Source organism: Lemur catta, chromosome 1, assembly GCF_020740605.2.
Source record: "Lemur catta isolate mLemCat1 chromosome 1, mLemCat1.pri, whole genome shotgun sequence".
Taxonomy (NCBI): domain Eukaryota; kingdom Metazoa; phylum Chordata; class Mammalia; order Primates; family Lemuridae; genus Lemur; species Lemur catta.
Genome location: NC_059128.1, coordinates 175899068 through 175919546, shown reverse-complemented (window position 1 = coordinate 175919546; position 20479 = coordinate 175899068). Strand labels below are relative to the sequence as shown.

General features: G+C 33.5%; 1 long non-coding RNA gene across 1 annotated transcript in view; it reads right to left on the bottom strand.

Moving 5' to 3' along the window:
* Positions 1–9344: 9344 nt before the first annotated feature.
* The window catches only part of LOC123641367, a 111578-nt gene continuing 100443 nt past the window's right edge, over positions 9345–20479 (bottom strand). Inside the window, exon 3 of the long non-coding RNA XR_006736278.1 lies at positions 9345–9455. This is a non-coding gene — a long non-coding RNA (uncharacterized LOC123641367). The remainder of the gene's footprint in view (positions 9456–20479) is intronic.

Here is a 20479-nt window from a genome sequence, read left to right as displayed (position 1 = left end):
ATATTGGATAAGCAGTTGCCAAGCATGGATCTCTGGCCAGCCCTGAAATTCAGTAAGGTTTGTAATATACTTTCAAAACTGCCTTTCTTCTTAAACTAGTCAGAACTGGTATTTATTATCTGCAACTAACCCCATAACTTTTACAGAAATATAACTTGAGTTAGTTTAGATAGAAGAAGAAATGAGGGTAATGTAAGTAAATGTATTAGCTTGAACCTCTATCAGGATAGAGGTAGAGTTTCAATATGAGCCTCCAGTGCTATCAGGACTTCCTGTCTATTTCACCCCATGTCATCTCTGTTTTTCTTTATGTGACAAATTTATTGTTTGAGGCTGATTATCCCCACCAGAACCAAGACCAAAAAAAGCCCTGGAATTCCTGCCCAGAATTTTCCTGTTTTCTCTGAAAAGGAAAAGGTTGGTAAACCTAACTATATTTGTATAAGAAATAAACATACAGAAAATGTATAATTAGTTTGTTATTTTGTAATTAGTGTGTTTGTAATATTTTCCATTTGAAGAATATACAAATAATAGAGACTTACAGGGCTAGAAATCTGTTCGAGTTATTGTTTTCAAACTATCATTTTAGGAGTATACAAAGGGATTTAGGGTTCATATAAGAGTGGTACCATCTGTTCTTATTATGATTTTTCTCCACCAAAGACTATATTGTTTTATGTAAGAGTATAATCTTGTCAGAGAATGAGTTATAAAATGTTAATTTCTGATCTAGCTCTCATCTTGTTATGTAATTCTATCTTTAAGCCAAATACATAATGAACAAATGTCTTCACAAAGTGAAAACATTGCCTCATCAAATTACTATTTTATGGGCATTAAAAAAAAAGCAGATTGCATTTGTTTTGTTGAATATTTTTTAAGAGTGGTAATTCTGTAAACTTTTTTGGAAAAATGAAAAACATTCCTATCTATCCCATCATCTGAATATGTATTTACTTCTTACTGCAACATCTTCAAGTTTATAACCATAAAATAATTTTCACTCTTGTTTTTAGAGACTATAGTTCTGCCATCTGGCAAAGTCATTTATTCATCTCGTCATCTATTTTTTTCATTTATTCAGCAATATAATTTTTAGCACCAGTGACACTATGTGCCAGGTACCAGAATGTTTAGGTGAACAAGCACATACTTGGACCCCCTCCTTACAAATATTTGTATGCCTGGTCTGTCCTCACCATTTAGTTCTCAGCTCAAATTTCTCCCCCTCAAAGATACCTGACTGGTCATTATATCAAAGGTACTACCTTCTCAGCCTGTCATATGACCTTGCTTTATTGATTTTGATAAGCAAATCACCATCAGAATCTACACTATTCATTCATTTGTTTATATAACTATTGTGCATATTGTGAGCTAGAATATAAGTTCCATGAGAGCAAGTAGCCTATTCTGTACTGTTCATTGCTAGGTCCCCAATACCTTGAAGAAAAACAGGCGTATAGTAGACACAATACAATTTTAGTGAGTAAATAAATAAATTCTAGTTGGGGATAGACATAGGCATTTATCAAATAATAACACATATAATAGGAAATAATTGAACAGAAAATTTCTTAACCTTCCATTACCAATTCTACAAACAACTCTTAGAGACAGCGTAAGATAGGACTTAAGAGTATGAATTTTAGATACAGACAGCTGGGGACTTTTGGAAATTTACATAAACTTTCTGTGCCTCAGCTTTTTCATCTATGAAATGGGTACAATCCTAATACCGAAACTAAAAAGAAATTGCATGGTTAAATGAACTAGTACAGTAGTTTACAAACTTGAGCAAGTATCACAATCACCCAGAAGTCTTATTATAACACAAATAGAGTCCCATTCTGAGAGTTTCTGAATCAGTAAGCCTAGGATCTAGCCCCAGGTTTGCATTTCTAACAGTTTCCTAGGTGGTGCTGATACTGTTGCACAGCCACAGAGAACACAGTTTGAGAACCACTGATCTAGTACATGTGAAGACTTTGAAATGTGGTTGCACATAATAAGCACTCAAAAACTTTTTTCATCTACATGTGTCATTTCCTCCCTTTATCATGAGACAGTGGGGAAAGTCTCTCTCCTGTGAACAGCTGATATCTCAGCCTTGCGCTCTGGGACCAATGACTTTCTGCCTTGTCAGGAAATTTGATCAATTGATAACTCTTTATAAATCCTTTATTTTCATCCTCCCCCTCTCTTCATATTTCATTTCACTTGAATTAATAAATTGGAATTTAAGCATTTTTCTTCTACATTAAAAAAAAATCACTGTCAATATCATGGAGCTTTTAAACAACTTTAACCCTCCTCTTCCTACCAAGCAAACATTTCAAAAGAGTTGTTTTCACTCATTTACTCATTTTCTCTGGAGTTTCAGCTCTTACCAGCTCCTCGGCTAACTGCTTTCTGACTTTCTTCCACACTGCTTTCCCATTATTGTTCTAAAAATAACAGCACTAACCTCACTATAGCTAAAGCCAGTGGATGGTTAGCTCCTCTAGAAGCCACTGGCCTTGCTGACAACTTCTTTCATCCTGAACCACCTCTTCTCTTCTTACCCACACTCTCCACACTCTCCTGGATTTTCCCTTAATTCAGCTGCTACATCTCCAACTGTTATAAGATTGTCTCCTTTGGGGCTCCTCTTCTGAATCCTGACTTATTTGGTTTTATTTGTTTGCTTGTGTAAGTCTTTTTCAGGGACTTTCTCCTCTTCTGACTCCATACTCTGCCTGAGCAAACTTGGTTAAAAAGGAATATTGATCTGAAAGTATAATCTATAATAAAATAAGGAAACTGTGTTACAGATATTGAATAGAAATCAAATATTCCAAGTCAGTCCATTCTACGAAATAAATATATCATCAAGATTTTCATATCCAAAGGAAATAAAATCAGTATATGGAAGAGCTATTGGCATTTCCATGATTATGGCAGCATTATTCACAATAGCCATGGTATAGAATCAACCTAAGTATCCATCAAGGGATGAATTAATGAAGAAAATATGGTATATACACATAATGGAATACTATTGATTCATCCTTTAAAAAAAAATCCTGTCATTTGTGACAATATGAATGAAGCCGGAGAACATTATGCTAAGTGAAATAAGCCAGGCACAGAAAGACAAATACTGCACTATCTCACTTATATGTGGAACTTAAAGAAATCAAACTCATAGGACCAGAGAATAAAATAGTAGTTGTCAGTGGCTCTTGGGAAAGTTCTTGGTCAAAAGATACAAAGTTTCAGTTAGGAGAAATAAGTTCTGGAGATATATTGCAAAGCATGTTGACTATAGTAAATAATAATTTATTATATACTTGAAAATTGCTAAGAGAATAGATTTTAACTATTCTCACGACAAAAACAAATGATAAGTATAGCATTTGCTGTGGTCTGAATACTTGTGTCCCTCCAAAATTCATCTGTTGAAACCCAATCCCTAAAGTGATAGGATTAAGAGGTAGGCCTTTTGGGAGGTGATTAAGTCATGAGGGCAGAACCGTCATTCTGTGGAAGGAATTAGTGCCGTTATAAAAGAGGCCCAAGGGAGCTTGTTTGCCCCTTCTGCCATATGAGGACACAGCAAAAATGCCCCATCTGAGAAGCAGAGAGAGAGTTCTCACTAGACATGAAGTCTGCCAACAACATAATCTTGGACTTTCCAGTTTCCAAAAATATGAGCAATAAATTTCTGTTGTTTATAAATTACCTAGTTTAGGGTATTTTGTTATTGCAGCCTGAATGTACTAAAACTGTATGCGAAATAATGGGTATGTTAACTAGCTTGATTCAATTATCTCACAATGTATACATATACCAAAATATCATGTTGTACACCATTAATATATGTAATTTTTATTAGTCAATTGTACCTTACTAAAGTGGGGGGAGAGGAACTTTTGGAGAAGCAAACATAACAAAAATGGAGAAATTATAGAATGTTTATATTATTTTGAAGGTTTCAGGCACTTCAAACTCAACATTTATAAAACTGAGCTCACCATCTTCCCCTAAACCTACTTTTCTACTTTATTTTCTATCTTAGTGAAGAGAAACTTCCCCAAACCAGTTGTCAGTGACAGAAAACTGAGTATGACTTTTCTTACTTTCTTCTCCCTCAATCCACAATCTCCTCATCTTATCAATCTTTATTATATTCTATGAAATTTACCTCCTATATATTTGTTAAACCAATACAGCCACCATTTTTAACGTGCTTATTCAGGCCATCATCAATCTTCCTGCAACAGTGGAAGAGGCGATACTGTCTATTGTGGGCTGACCTAGGCCATTGGTTCTGTGTAATTCTTAGGTTCTTTTTGGTAGATAATAATAGTTGTCAAATACATTTCAGGTAGCAAGAATTAACTACTTCCCCACTACCATTGCTAATAACTTCTAATAAAAGCAAGTCTCAGGCAAAATTCTGAAAAATATGTAGACATTTATTAGACAGATAGTCTTTAGTAAAACCATAAACTCAATTCTTGCCTCTAGTTGGCATCACGCAATCAGAAATCCTCCTAAACCAATGCCTGAGAGTAGAGTCAATCAGAGTTCAAACCTCAGGTACCATCCTTAAGTGACGTAGGCTTCAGACCTCAGTAAATTCACACATTCTGTTCAGATAATGTCTGATGATATCTAAATTACTTCAGTCATTCTACATGTCTTGAAAGCCTTTAATTTAACTAATGTTCATCTCTTTCTAGCATTTATCAAGCTAATTGACAGGTTTCCAGCTACATCAATAAGCAGTATTTTTAACATTCAGTAAGCTATTTAGCAAATAACTTGTTGTTGCTGGATATAGAAAAATAAAAGTGCTTTTCCTAGTGGCCCCTGTGATGTGGCTCTTTCTGATATAATGCTAGCTGATTGCCCCCTTGGACTGCTCAATCTTGATGGAGTGTTAGATAACCAGACTCAGAACTAAAACCTAAACTAACTGGTACATATATGTTGTCACACTGTTTATCCTAAAATATTAGTAGTTTAGAGACATTGTAACAATGTTTTCAGTCTTTTCCCTCTTTATAACCTTAAGATACTTCTTAAAATGGAACCATGATCACATTCATTCCTTAAAACTTATCAATGGCTTCCTATTGTGCTGATGATAAAATAAAAATTTCCTGAAACAATCTCATCTTATACTTACTTTTGTATCTTCATTTCTCAATTCCTCACCTTCAGCCTTTGTAATTCACCTATCCTAAACATCTCTTAAAGATATCATACTTTTATTCAACTTGGATGATTTTATATAGTCTTCCATTTGCCTGGAAAACTCTTTCCTCATCTTCACTTGTCCAACTCGTATTCATACTTCAAGAGATGGGTTAAATATCACTTTCTCAAGAAACGTATATGGACCACAATTCTCAACAAAATTAAGTTCCCACATTTGCTTATGAAACATTTATCATAGCATTAATCACACCACCTTAAAATTCTCATATCCACTTTGATTTGCTTTTTAGTACCACCTGTTAGATCAAATGGAATATCTTTTACAACTCTTAGCACAGTGACCAGCACAAACTAGTCTTCAACAAATATAACATCCCTTATCTTTAACCCCCCATATCCACATTAGTTTTTAATCTGATCTTTAAGCTTTTCCTGTAGAACAGTTTATTGCTAGAAATATTAATGAGTTGAAAATGTTTTGTTTTATAACTAATTTATTTAGGAAAACAATCACAGGCAAAATCATATCATTTTTTAAAATCTTTTAATTCAAAATATGAGTAATACAATGCAAATCATTCTGATTTGGTTTTTATATATATTCTTTTCCAAATTCTAAGAATGTTCTAATTCTTGGACCTCCCAAAAATCTTCCATAGGAAAGAATTTACCTATGGAAAAAAATGGAGAAAGATTTACTCATTAAATTATCATCAGCTAACTCTTCATTGTTGGCTGAAACCTTAATAAAAATAGGTGAGTAGGCATTTAAATAATGATTCTGGAAAAGATAAGGAAAACGTAAATTGTACTTACACAGTGGCATGCACTACCTTGTCTCTGGTGTTCTAACTGCTATAGTGAAAACCTCTTAGATGTGAATTGGCTCAACTATGTGCTCAGGCTGTGTGATCACTTTGACATCAATGAAATGCACTATAAGGAAGTGTCCTTGGGCTTCCCTTCCGTGGGGGCCAATCACGGTGCTCTGGATTTATGGGCTCTGGGTATCACAGAAACATTGGTGAAATCATTTTTGCTTATAATGCTTATCAAAAATTCCTCTTGAGACAATTTGGATGCAGGTTGGGTGCTTGGACTCTGTTTTTATTTCGGGCCACTGTTTTACCTCTGGCCATTCAGGCTGATCAGGTTATCAATTAAGGACACCCTTCCCCAATATGGAAAAAGTATATTCTCATATTTATCTGTACTGAGAAGAGGAGAATTATCACTTAGGCATTATCTGTAAACAGGTATTCTCACTTGCTACAAAAAAACACAGGTTTAAATATGGCATATCATTGCCAAAGAACTGAAGCTTTTTATTCCCCCATTGGTTATGGAAAAACTAGAGACAGCAGAAAAAATAAATCTGATCAAGTGAAACCCACATTTTGGGTGGTAGCCCAGAAGAACAGCAGAGGAGGCAGGTTCAGAAATGTAGCAGGTGGAGACACAGAAAATCATCATCAGAACAGGCAAGTGTAGATTTATTCTGAAGCTAATGATGCTTAACCAATGGATACCTCCTATCTCTGACCTCTGAGCATGCAGGGAGTTGCTGGGAGTTGTGGAAACTTCAAGGTGGGGAGAGAAAACAACTGTGGAAGAAACTCTGCTTGATTACCTTGAGATATCTCAGATGAAATGGATCTGAATCTGCAAATCTTTAGTGATTTTTTATTCTAAATATTTACTTTGGAATCTCATTTTTAGTTTATATTTTTATATATTTTTTTCCTTAGAGAAACCCTACCTCAAATTAGGTTAGTTTCAAGCCTCACAGTGCTTCCACCTTCTCTGAGCAGATAGAATAAACTTCTTAAAAGAGTTTCATTTAACTTGCTTTTAGCTCCCATTGCTAATATTTTTATTTCTAACTTGGAGTTCATGGTCTCTGTTTTGGGTGCTACCACTGGACATATGGACTTTCTTCACTAATTCATTGGTATTTCTTATAAAAATCAACCGTAAGATAAAAATAATCTATAAACTTACTTAAGCTGGTAGAATTTTCTTTGATTTTTTTTCCTTTCAATTGGTACTAAAATGTCATTTTAGAAAAACATAATTATTTTTACATTTTATTCATACAATATATGAGATGTGAAATGAGCTTCATGGATGATAAACACACCAGTGGCTACTAAGTTTTACACTTATATAAACAAGAATTGAGCTGCTGCTATACAAAATTAACCATAAAATTTTAGCGTAGATGCTGAATATAAAAACAATAAAATATCCTAAATGAAAGAAGTTTATTAGCACTAGAATCAGATCAGAGAATCATATGCATTTATGCACCTGTGAACAGAAGAGGAAATGTGTTTATTTCCATCCACAATTAGATCTGTATGCCAAATTTTTATATAAATATTAAAATCAATTATCTTTTGAGAAAAAATAACTTTTAAAAGATGTCATAATTTTAAGTAGTTTATGACATGTTTTGTGTAATACATAAACATGGATATCATTGCACTTTCCAAGTCATAAAAAATACCAAATAGAGAATAATGAACTTTAAAAGATATAGAGGCAAGCTCAGTCATGATTTTTCACATTTAAGAAAGAAATGAAAGCAAATGTGTTTATTTGAAAATAGTTCTAAACAAGAAAGACCTGACCAAAAAAAAAATTGTGAAGTATTTTATTGGAAAGTCATTAGCTTTAGTAGGAGTGTAAACTTGAACTCTGCAAAGGGTGCAACAAGGGACTGTGGAACACAGTTATCAAAAAAAGTAACTTATTTTGTACATCCAAGAACAAAGCAGATTAGCATTCATCTTTCTTGATGTCACATGACCACATTCTTCAAATATATTAAGAAATTTCAGAAGACAGAAGGAAAATACAAATATCATTTCTAATGTTTTCCTTGTGGTAGATGCATACACTGAAAGTAGTTAAGTATTTTCAAGAGTGCTGTGGATACTCTACAAGCTCTTGTCTATCACTGGTATAAAGTCTACATCAATGAAGTATTTTAAAATGCATTAACTTGAATGTATGATACACTATCTTCATACTGCCTGAATGATTTCACTTCTGTTCTCTCAATTCTCATTTTGTAAAAAAATTTGGGCAAGATGTAGATACTGGTTGTGATAAGTCACAAGATTAAAACTATAATCCTCATTCAGTTATACAATTAATAACTGAGTTATGGTTTATGTGAAAAAAATGCTCACATTGTTCATATTCATCTGGACAGCACACAGCTTGGTGCACTGTCTTGGGAGCATTGGGTTTGAAATATATCCCAGAGAACAATTACGTAGGAGTATCTAATACTCAATTTAAAAATGTCATATCACTGAAAATCACTTCCCTAATACCTGAATAAACTGTATGAAAATCCATTATGTTCCATTATGTTCCTTGAGGAATCCATGTCATAACCCTGATAATACATCAGAAGTAAGAAAAGACAGCTTCTAACTTTGAGTCTTTTTCTAAGAAGGTTTCTCCTCCTCCAATAATATCTATTAAAAATTCTTCTGCTTTCTTTTAGTACTTTCTATTTAGTGAGAGACAGGGAAAAAAAAAAAACCCAGTGGTTTCAATCTGATTTCAAAATAGGAGCACTTACGTATTTTACTCAAGAAAGCAACACAATTATGTCCCCTCATTCTCCTGGAAGTAGGGCTTATACTTACAAGGCTTTCATAATGAAATGCAATTAATATTTGCTGCTATATATGTTCATCCACTTAATAACGTGCCTACCATACCTATAGGAGACTGGCCATGTGATAGTGAAGATATTAAAGAGAAGTCAAAGTTTCCTTCATATAATCTATCTGAACATGGCACAATTTGATGAGTTAATGCTAATTTTGAAAACTTCTATGTTAGAACAGTTTTATTTTTTTTTATTTCAAAATATTTCAGGAGTACAAATGTTTAGGTTACACATATTGCCTTCACCCCACCCAAGTCAGAGCTTCAAGCTTGTAGATTTATAGAAAAAATTGAAGATGGTGCGGAAGTAGTGTATCCAGTTTCCCCGGCATTACATTACATTATGTATTATATTGACACTCTGCAATTAATGAACCAATATTGATAGTTTATTATTTTAAAAGTACAAATTTCATTCAGATTTCTAGGTTTTACCTCATGTCCTTTTTCTGTTCCAGGATCCCATCCAGGATGCGACATTACCCTTCATCATCATGTCTCCTTAGGCTCCTCCTGACTGTGACAGCTTCTCAGACTTTCTTTGTTTTGATGACCTTGAAAGTTTTGAAGAAGTATGTACTAGTTAGGTATTTTACAGAATGTCCATCACTTGAGATTTCATTGATACTTGGGGATTGGTTTGTTGTTATTGTTGTTTTTCACAATTAGACAGCGTTGTGAATTTGGGAAAGGAAAACCAGAGAGGTAAAGTGTCATTTATATCACATCATATCAAGGGTCCATGCTATCAATATGACATCACTCAGGACATTTTGTATCCTGAGCCAAGGGGTACTGCATAATTTTTTCTTTTGCAATTTTCCATCCTTAATTCTGTCTGTTAGTAGTGTTAATAACAGCAAAGTCAAAACTGATCATTTAGTTTTGCTCTATTTCTTGAAATCTTAAACTCAATCAATCGTTTCTCAAATATTCAAATTAATATTCAGAAGAGATTCTTTTTAAGTCAAACAAAATTCTTTAAATAATCTGGACACTTGAACACTTCAGGATTCTCAGGATCATCTCCACTGAATTTTTCTAATTTCCTCTGTGTGTACATATGTGTACATGTTTTCCTGTCTGTGAAAAGACGTCCATAAATAGAAATATGCAACAAGATTTGCAGTTATATTAAAGGGGTGATCATTAAGCTAAATAAAAAATACTAAAAGGAAATGTAAGAAAAAGTTTAAGAAATAAGAGTAATATTTATTATTATTTTTAAAGGCAGGGAAGAACTTTTTAAAACAATACTAATTTGGGAATCCATAATGAAATTATTGATTATTATCAATAATCAGTTTGATTTTCTTCTAAATGTTAAAAACTTGTGAACAACCAAAAACAGTGCTATGAAGAAAGTTAAAAATTAAGTGACACAGTGGCAAAAATACTTGCAATATGTGTAAATACATTAATAAGAATATTTTCAAGCATTTTTACAAATTAAAAAGAAAATTAAAATTAAAAAATTAACAAAGGACATATTTTGAGGCAATTACCAGATGGTGAAATACAAATGACTATTGCACATATGTAAAAATATTTGTTTGTAATGTAATATCAAAAATGTAAATTAAGCCAATATTGAAATACCATTTTCACCCATCAGATTGGCAAAAATTAAATATCAAGTGAGAAGATAGTTCTAAAGCACCCTTTGTAGAATTACAAATTGACACAGCATTTTAACATAACAACTTGGCAATATATACTTACATTTTCAGCGGGCACACCCTTTAGTTTAGTAATTCCATGCCTTACAATCTAGCCTAGATTGCACCTATGTATAAAAATCTGTTTAGAATGAGTATTTTTACAGACTTGTCTACAATAATAGAAGAAAACTACCTAAGTTTCCATATTTAATAAAATCCACACATATTTTGGAATAAGTAGCAATAAAATAAAAGAATGAGACAGTAATATCTACCACTAAATCACCCACTTGATTAAGTTTATTCCTAAATGTTTTATTCTCTTTGTAGCTATTTTAAGTGAGATAATTTTCTTAATTTCCTTTTTGGATAGTTTGTTGTTAGTGTATACAAACACAATTGATTTTAATATGTTGATTTTGTATCCTGAGACTTTACTGAATTTGTTTATTCATTCTAATAGATTTTTTGTGAGATATTTAGGGTTTTCTACATATAAGATCATCTTATCTGCAGAGATAATTTTACTTCTTATTTTCTAATTCAGATGCCTTTTATTTATTTTTTTTTCCTAATTGCTCTAGCTAAGACTTCAAGTACTATGCTTAATAAAAATGGTATGATTAGGCATCCTTATCATGTTCCTGATCTTTGAAAAAAGACTTTCAGCTTTTCACCACTAATAAGTATGACGTTAGGTGTGGGTTTTTAATGTATGGCTTTTATTATGCTGGGGTAAGTTTCTTCTATACCTAGCTTGTTGAGAGTTTTTATAATAAAAGGGTGCTAAATTTTTCAAATGCTTTTCTGCATTTAATGAGATGATCATGTGATTTTTTTACCCTTTATTCTGTAAATGTGGTGTATCACATTAATTAACTTGCCTGTGCAGAACTCTCCTTGCATTCCAGAAACAAACTCCACTTGGTCGTGATATATAATTCTTTTAATGTGCTAGTGAATTCAGTGTGCTAGTATTTTGTTGAGAGTTGTTGCGCCGGTATTCATCAGGGATATTAGCCTGTAGTTTTCTTTTTATGCCATAACTCTGTCTGGTTTTGGTATGAGGGTAATGCTGGCCTCATAAAATGAGTTTGGGAGACTTCCTTCTTCGAATTTTTGGAAAAGTTTAGGAAGAATTGGTATTAATTCTTCTTTAAATGTTTGGTAGAATTCACCAACAAAGCCACCTGGTCCTGTGCTTTTTTTCTGGTTGAGAAGTTGATTGCTGATTTAATTTCCTTACTTGATATTAGTCTGTCCAGAGTCTCTATTTCTTCATGATTCAGTCTTGGTAGTTTGTTTCTAGGAATTTATTCATTTCTCCTGGTTATCCAATTTGTTGTTGTATAATTGTTCATGGTAGTATCTTAGAATCCTTAGTATCTTATTTCTGTGCTATCAGTTGCAATGTCTTCTTTTTCATTTTTAATTTTATTTATTTGAATCTTCTCTATTTTTATTTTAGTCTAGCTAAGGGTTAGTCAATTTTATTTATCTTTTCAAAACACCAACTCTTAGTTTCATCAATTTTTTCTATTGTTTTTCTGCTGTTTATTTTATTTCAGCTCTAATTTTTATTTCCTTCCTTCTGGTTAAATTTGTGCCTAGTTCATTCTTCTTTTCTAGTTCATTAAAGTGTAAAGTTATGTTGTTTATTTTAAGTCATTCTTCTTTTTTAATGTAGACATTTATTGCTATAAACTTTCCTCAATACTGAGTCTCGTAGGTTTTGGTATTTTATGTTTTTGTTTCCATTTGTTTCAAGGTATTTTCTAATCCTCCTCTTGATTTCTTTTTCAGTCCACTGGTTGTTCAAGAATGTGTTTTTTTTATTTCAACATATTTGTGAATTTTTTAGTTTTTCTTCTGTTATTGATTTCCAGTTTTATGCCATGGTTGTAAGAAACAATACTTGGTATGATCTCAATGCTTAAATTTGTTAAGATATTTTTTTGTGAGCTAACGTTATTCATCCTGGAAAATGTTTCATGTGCATTTGAGAAGAATGTGTGTTCTGCTACTGTTGGGTGTGATGTTCTGTACATGTCTCATAGGTCCATTTGGTCTATAGTTTTGTTCAAGTTAACTGTTTCCTTATTAATTTTCACTTTAACTGTTCTATCCATCATTAGAAGTGGGTTATTTAAACCTCCTACTATTACCCTGTTGCTGTCTATTTCTCTCTTCAGATCTGTAAATGTTTGCCTTACATATTTAGGTGATCTAATACTGGATGCATATATAGTCGATAAATTGATTATTTTATCATTATATAATGATCTTCTCTGTCTCTTACAACAGCTATTGACTTAAAGCCTATTTTGTCTAATATATGTATAGCTAATTCTGCTTTCTTTTGGTTACCATTTACGTGAAACATCTTTTTCCATTCCGTTACTTTCGGCCTACGCGTACGCTTACATCTAAAGTGAGTCTATTGTAGACAACATATAATTGGATCTTATTTTCTTTTTTACTCCACTCAACCACTCTATGTCTGTCAATAGGGAAGCTTAATCTATTTACATTTAAAATAATTATTGATAGGGAAAGACTTACTATTGCCATTTTGTTAATTGTTTTCTGTATCTTTTGTACTTTTTCATGTCTTGCTGTTGTCTTCCTTTGTGATTTCTTGAATTTTTTTGTAGTAATGTTTTGAATCGCTTTTTCTCTTGTGTATTTTCTTTGTGGTTACCACAAGGCTTATGTAAAATATCTTATAACAGTCTAGTTTATGCTGATAATAAATTAATTTAAAGGAAAATTAAAAATTAAATGTAGTAGTGAATACTTTAGTTAGAAAAAAATCCCTAGTGATTAATAGCTGCCAGTATTTTTCAATCTTTAATTCCAAAAAAGAGAAAATAAGTCCACGTTTTTTAAACAGAGGCAATTTTCCAAAAGAAAATACAGTTAGGCAATGATCTACCTGCTAAAAATTTTGGTACCATTAGTTTTCCATTAAAAGACCAGTGGTTTCTGACAGATAAAATGTGTGTAGTGGGGCATAGAGATTATTTTCTAAGCTTTGAGTGCCAGAGTATATGATATTTTGATTCCTTTAAGGTTGCATTTCAAATTAGGCCAATAATTGTTTATTGATAAGACTTTTTAAAACCATAATGCTCATTTTTGTATAATATTCAAGAAATTACATTTTCAGAACATTTTATAACATGTATATAATAAGCATTTTTCTACTCAACATAAATTGTAGCAGAAGCTCATTAATCTTTTGTTTTTCTAGATATAAAGTATCAGCAAAAGTTATGATTTTGTATCTTTATATAGACTATTTCATTTCCTTATTACATTTTCAAAAAGTTTAAAACTTTTTTTTCCAAGATGGGTGACTAGAAGCTTTTCCAACAAGCTTCATCCACTTAGAAGAAACAAAATAGTGTGTAGATAGTCACGCTATGAAACATATTTTCCAAGAGGAAACATGGGCATTTAGCAGAAAAGGCAAAGGAAACTCCTTTCTGGAAGGAAAAGGAAGCCAGGCAGCCCACATGGCCAGGACCAGCCAAAAGCTAGAAGGAATCCCCAATACATGAGAGGGTGAGTAAGTGTCTTTCCATGGTCCACTTTCCCACTGGGGAATTGTGTAATCCACACCATGGGAGAACACCCTGACCCTTCCAAGCCCTGAATCTAACTTGGAGAGTGACCATGAAACCCTGAGAAGGAACTGCTGTCCAAAGTGTCCTATACACTTCCTCAGACCTGGGCACCTATAATAGGTCACCACCCTAGATACTAGTTCCCAGCATGGGTGGTCTCTAAAGCTTGCAGCTGCAGCAGTCGGCAGTCACTGGCATTAGAGAGACTTGGGCTGGGGCTCGGGGTGCTTAGTATCTATCAAGAGGGGGAGGGGCTTTCATAGCCAAAACAGAAACAAGTTGTGGCATGGGCTCCAGCTGCTAGTATTGAAAGTATGCTTTCCCCTGCCCAGGATTTGAGCAGGTGGAGAACCGCCAAGGAGGCTTGGTACTGAGCCACCAGTCAGAGTCTCTTACAGCCTGGGGCTGCATTGTGAACTGGAAGCAGACTGCAGTAACTGACTGAATACCTCTCATATGACTGCCATGGTCAAGATGAGGGAATAAGCACCACTAGGACTGGGGTTTAACAGAGAAGCAGGTCCAACTCCTGCTGGCTAAGGCCGCAGCACTGGAACTGCCCCTCCCTCTTCATGCTGAGACCTTGGAGCAGCTCCTAATCCAGGAACTTCTCCAGGGGCATGAGGACTGCCTTGCCACCCTCATCAAGGCTGGTGCTTGCACCCACCACTGGGAGACCTGAGTTCAGCCTTGCTCAGTCCAACTCTGTGCAGCTTCCTCCCCACTCCCAGAGAAAACAGAGGATCCAGGTCCCAGGGGATTCCATGACCCAATCCACCACCTGGGACACCCAAGCACTCCTCCCACTTAACTGAGGTCAGGCAAAAATACCATGGCTACTACCACAGCTGGCTCTTACCTGCAGGCATCACCTATTGGCCTAGAGGCTACCCTATACAGCACATTTCAAATGCCAACAAAAGAACACAGTGCTTAGGAACCAGAGAGTTTCTCATGACTACTGCTACCATCATCACCCACACCATCCTGGTTGCCCAGGAGGTGGTAAGCATGCTCACTCACCTGGTACACTGCTACTATAATCGATAAGAAAGCCACCACAATATTTATAGCCAATGAAATCATACATATTCTTCACTATTTCATGCACCCTGAAGGAAAGCCAAATGGCCCATCTAAATCAATATTATGGTCACATTTTCAAAGAAAAAAGTCCTCTGCCTTGGAAAGTAAATTCAAAAATAAGATGTGACTGCTGCTCCACATGCACAGAAATCAACATAACAATACAGAAGCATGGCAAGGAAGGCATTATGACACCCTCAGAGGAATATAATAATTTTCCAGCAATAGATCACCAAAAAGAAAATGCCAAAATGCCAGATAAAGCATTCAAAATATGGATTTTAAAGAAGCCCAAGGAGATGCAAGAGAAATCTGAAAACCAATGCAAAGAAATCAGAAAAATCAATTCAGGATATGAATGAGAAATCTATCAATGAGATAGATATATTTTAATAAAAGCAGAAAATCTGGAACTTAAAATTTCATTGACAAAATTACAAAATACATTTGAAATCTTCAACAATAGACTGGACAAGCAGAGCAGAAGAAAGCAACTCAGAACTTGAAGACAGTCATACAAAAATAAAGAAAAAGAATAAAAAAGAATGAACAAAGCCTTTGAAACATGAGACTACATAAAGTGACTGAATTGAGGAATTATTGGTGGTAACAAATTCCCTCTACATTTGCTTATCTGGGAAACACTTTATATCTCCTCCATGTATGAAGCTTATTCTGACAGCCTATAAAATTCTTGGTTGACAGTTTTTTGTTTTAGCACTTTGAAAATGTAATCTCATTGTCTTCTGGACTATAAGGTTTTTGCTGAGAAGTGCACTGTTAGTCTCATGTAGTTTCCTTTATAGGTGAGTAGATGCTTTTCTCTTGCTTATTTTAAAATTCTTTCCTTTACTTTGATTTTAGACAGTTTAATGATGATAAGGTTTGCTGAAGTCCTTTTTGCAATGCACCTTCCTGGGCATTATTGCGCTTGATGTATCTGGATGTCTAGACTCTGGCTAGACTTGTGAAGTTTTCTTCAACTATATTCTTAAATGGGTTTTCTATAGTTTTTGATTTTTATTTCCCCTCAGGAATACCAATAATTCCTCAATTCAGTCACTTTATGTAGTCTCATATCCCTGATATAAAATTCTGCAGTGTATTACATATAACCTAAGCACTTACTCCCATATACTTTAAATCATTTCTAGATTACTTATAATACTTAATGAAATGTAAATGCTATGCAAATAGCTAGTTGTTATCCTGTATTGTTTAGGAAATAATAAAGTGTATGCATGTTCAGTAGACACAATTTTTAAAAAAATATTTTACAGTTGGTTACATCCATGGATGTGGAACCCATGAACATGGCAGTCCAACTGTATTCTCGTTTACATTAGTTTTATGTTGTGTGCCATTTTAATTTTATTTCCTCAATGACAAAATATTATTTATGAGAGTATTTCCTAATTAAATTACTGTTTCTTTTGTTTTTTAGAAGAGTCACCTTTTAATAATTTATTTACATTTCTTAATTTTGATCATATCCATAATTAAATATTAGGTATAGAATGTCCTTTATTGGTAGCATTTAAATCTCTTTGTATAATTATTGATTGATATTACCTATGCATACATATATATAATCAAATCTGTTGAATATATTCACTCTATGTTTTCATATATTATTTTGCTCAGATATATCTAATTCCAAAAGAAATATATTTGAATAACATTTAAACATTTTAAGTTTTCTATTGCATTACTAATAGTTTTGCTTCAAATATATTCAGCTGCTATGTATTTTGGTACACAGAAATTTTTAATATATTCTCTGTTTTAATTTGGACTTTTTCATTAAATCCTCGCCCTCAATCTTTTTTGTTGCCACTAACTTAAAATTCCACTGTTTGTGGTATTAATATTGCCACTTTCTGTTTCCCTGGCTTGGTCTCTATTTGACCATCTCTTCATTTTCAACCACTTTCAACATGCCATTTTTAAGTGTTTCTTATATTAATAAATAGCAAATAGCTAAGTTTGTGGTTTTATCTTAATTTTATGGTCTCTATCTCTTAGAATAATTATTGAGCATATTCACATTTAATATAAAAACATTTCATTTTACTGTTTTGTCCAACTTAATATTTGCAATTTATTTTACTTTATTATTTCATCTTTTTCTTTCTTTTTGTAGATACTTATTATATTTTACCCCTTCTTAATTTGGATGTTCTTGTATGTAGTTGCCTTTCCTTTCCCAAATTCATGTATTTTCCTCATCAAGAGGCTCTGTTTTGTTACCACTCGGACTCCTCCCTATAAGCATGAAATCTTTAGAATAGATTTTCCTCTCCTCTTCCTGTCCCAAAATTTTTGAGGTAATTTAAGACTTTTAGTTCTAGTTCTTTCCTTGCAGTACCTTCCTTCTATGTCAATCTTTATTTATCTCTTAACTTCCACATTCCCACTCACCCTATCACATCCCATTGGAATTAACTGTACATATTATAAGACTCTTTGCTTATCATGGTTTCTTTCCACTTCATCATCTGCTCTCAGATGTTCCTGTTCTAATTCATTTGTTCTGTAGAGTACTTTCTCTAATATTTTACTTACAAGTGGTGTTTGGTGATATAATCTCAGAAACCTTGTATTTTCACTATGGCAGACAAATAATACCTTGAAAGGATATAGAGTCTTTATACTACCATTCTTTTCTTTCAGTGGTGTACATTCTACTACCTTCTGGCTTGATAAGTCCAATGCCATCAATCACACTTTTGTGAATCCATCTCATAGAAATAAAAGCACCAGCTGATGAATATATATGTATAAGAATGTCTGTTGTGGAATTGTTTATGGAGGCAAGAAGGAAGCTGGGAGTAAAAATTATACAGAATGATAGGGGATTTGGTGAATAATTATAGTATCATTACATTTTGAATTATTATTCAGAATTTTAAAGGAATGAATTATGATTCTATTTGTGCACTTGGAAGGATTTAAATATGCATAGGTCAAATTTTATAGGCCAGAGAAATAATATAACATCATTTTGCATAACAATGACAAAAATGCCTTATGTATGACTGTGTGTTTTGTGATTAAATGGTTAAATAAACATAGAGAAGAGTATGGAAGAATATATGGTAGGCCATTCGTATTGTTTAAATGGGATGAGGGGAATTTAGAACAAAGAATGAATGATTTATTAAGTAAATAAAGTACAAAAGCTATATTAAATGCAGTGTATGCGGTATGATCATGTATGTGTAAATTTTCACATATGTGTGCGTATATGAGAGTTTGCATGTTTGTTCCTGAATTTGAAAGGAGAATCACCAAAACATTCATGGTAATTTCCACAGGATGTTAGAACTTCAGATGATATTTATTTTCTTCCTTATAATGGTGTATTCTGTTTAGTATATACATTGAGCATTATGTATTCTTCCAACTAGTACAAAATAAATCTATTTTCATTTTGTTAAAAAAAAGAAAAAAAACCACATCAAATAGTGAAAACATTTTACCCATATATATTCATCATGGTATTGAAATTATATAAATTGAACACCTTCAATCATAATAAGTAAAATACTGAGTTAATATAATAGTCTATCCATCCAAAAAATGGTTCCAATGGACAATTTGGTAGCTAGTATGAATAATTTATATAGTATCACAATCACAAAGCTAGATATCTATCCTGTGTATACATATTTCCTTTGACATTCCAAGAATCTATCCTTTTACCCAAATATTAAGCTTTATGTTTTATATCAAAATAAATATTTATCAGAATGCTTTGTATGAGCCCATTCTTCTGTTTTAATGTATTCCTTTTTAAATATTCTAAAATTACCATCTCTCTTTAAATATTCCAGCTGCACTCTCCATAAAGTAGTCTAAAACTCTGTCATCAACTGTAAGTTCACACAGACTGTTAGTATTCATAATTTTACATGCCTTTGCTTTCATTTCCCAGGAAATGAAATGACCGTTTGCCTCTATCTATATAAATCTAGGTCCACCATGCTTTTCTTTAGGTGGTAACCTAAACTCTGGGCAATATTCTAGAGTAGTCAGATAGATTTGTAGATTCTAGAACAGGAAAAACTCAGTATTGCTAGATTGGAGTGAACAAGAGAAATGGTAATAGGATATGAAGCAGAGAAGAAATGTGAAATTAGATCAGAGAGGGAACTTGAAGTTAATTTTCAGGACTTTGTTTTTTATTTGATTAGAATGGGAAGTCGTCACAGCATTTTCTATAGAAGAGTGGCATGATCTGACTTAGATATGAAAGGATCACTACTCTGTGGAGTAAATCCTGTAAGAAGGCAAATAGAAAAGTAGGAAGACTTTTTAGGAGACTCTGGCAATGATCCAGGTGAGAAGTAGTGGTGGCTCACACCATTGTGGTAGCAGAGGAGAGAGTGAGGAGTAGTTGGATTCTGTATATATTTAAAGAGAGAACTGAAAGAGATTCCTAACAGATTGAATCTGTGATGTGAGAAATAGGGAGGAGTTAGAGATAAATCTAAAGATTTTTGGCCTGAGCCACTGAGATTGGAAGATGGTAGGAAAAACAAGCTTGTGGCAGAGTGTGAAGAATCAGGACTTGTTTGGGACATATTGCATTTGAAAAATATATTAGAGTTTTGAATTTTATGCACAAGTGTTTTTAATCACTCCAAGAAAAATTCTTAGATGTTCCAATCTGTTTAATTCTACACTCTCTATAAAGTAGTCTAGGTTAGAATCTAGCTTAATATCTCAGAAATCATCTGGAAGAATTATTTTCCAGGCAAACTTCATAGTGGCCACTTGATAGCCACTTTCTGCTGCTCTTCTGCAGCATCTTCTACCAGTGGTCCCCAAACTTTTTGGTACTGGGGACCAGTTTCATGGAAGACAATTTTTCCACTGACGGTGGGTGGGTATGGTGAGCAATGGGGAGCGGATGAAACTTTGCTCACTAGCTGCTCACCACCTGTTGTGCAGCCCAGCTCCTAATAGGCCACAGATGTGTACTGGTCCACAGCCTAAGAGTTGGGGATGGCAATACTAGGCAATCACAATATATCTACAGCAAAAAGTCTCACTTTTAGTATTAGTAGGAATTATAGTATATATTTCATCACATTTTCAAATTATATCATTTTTGTATTGTCACTTGTTGTCTCATCCTAATTTACAGCAATATCTCATCTCATGCTTTACGAAAAGAATGGTCACCTTGACCTGCTC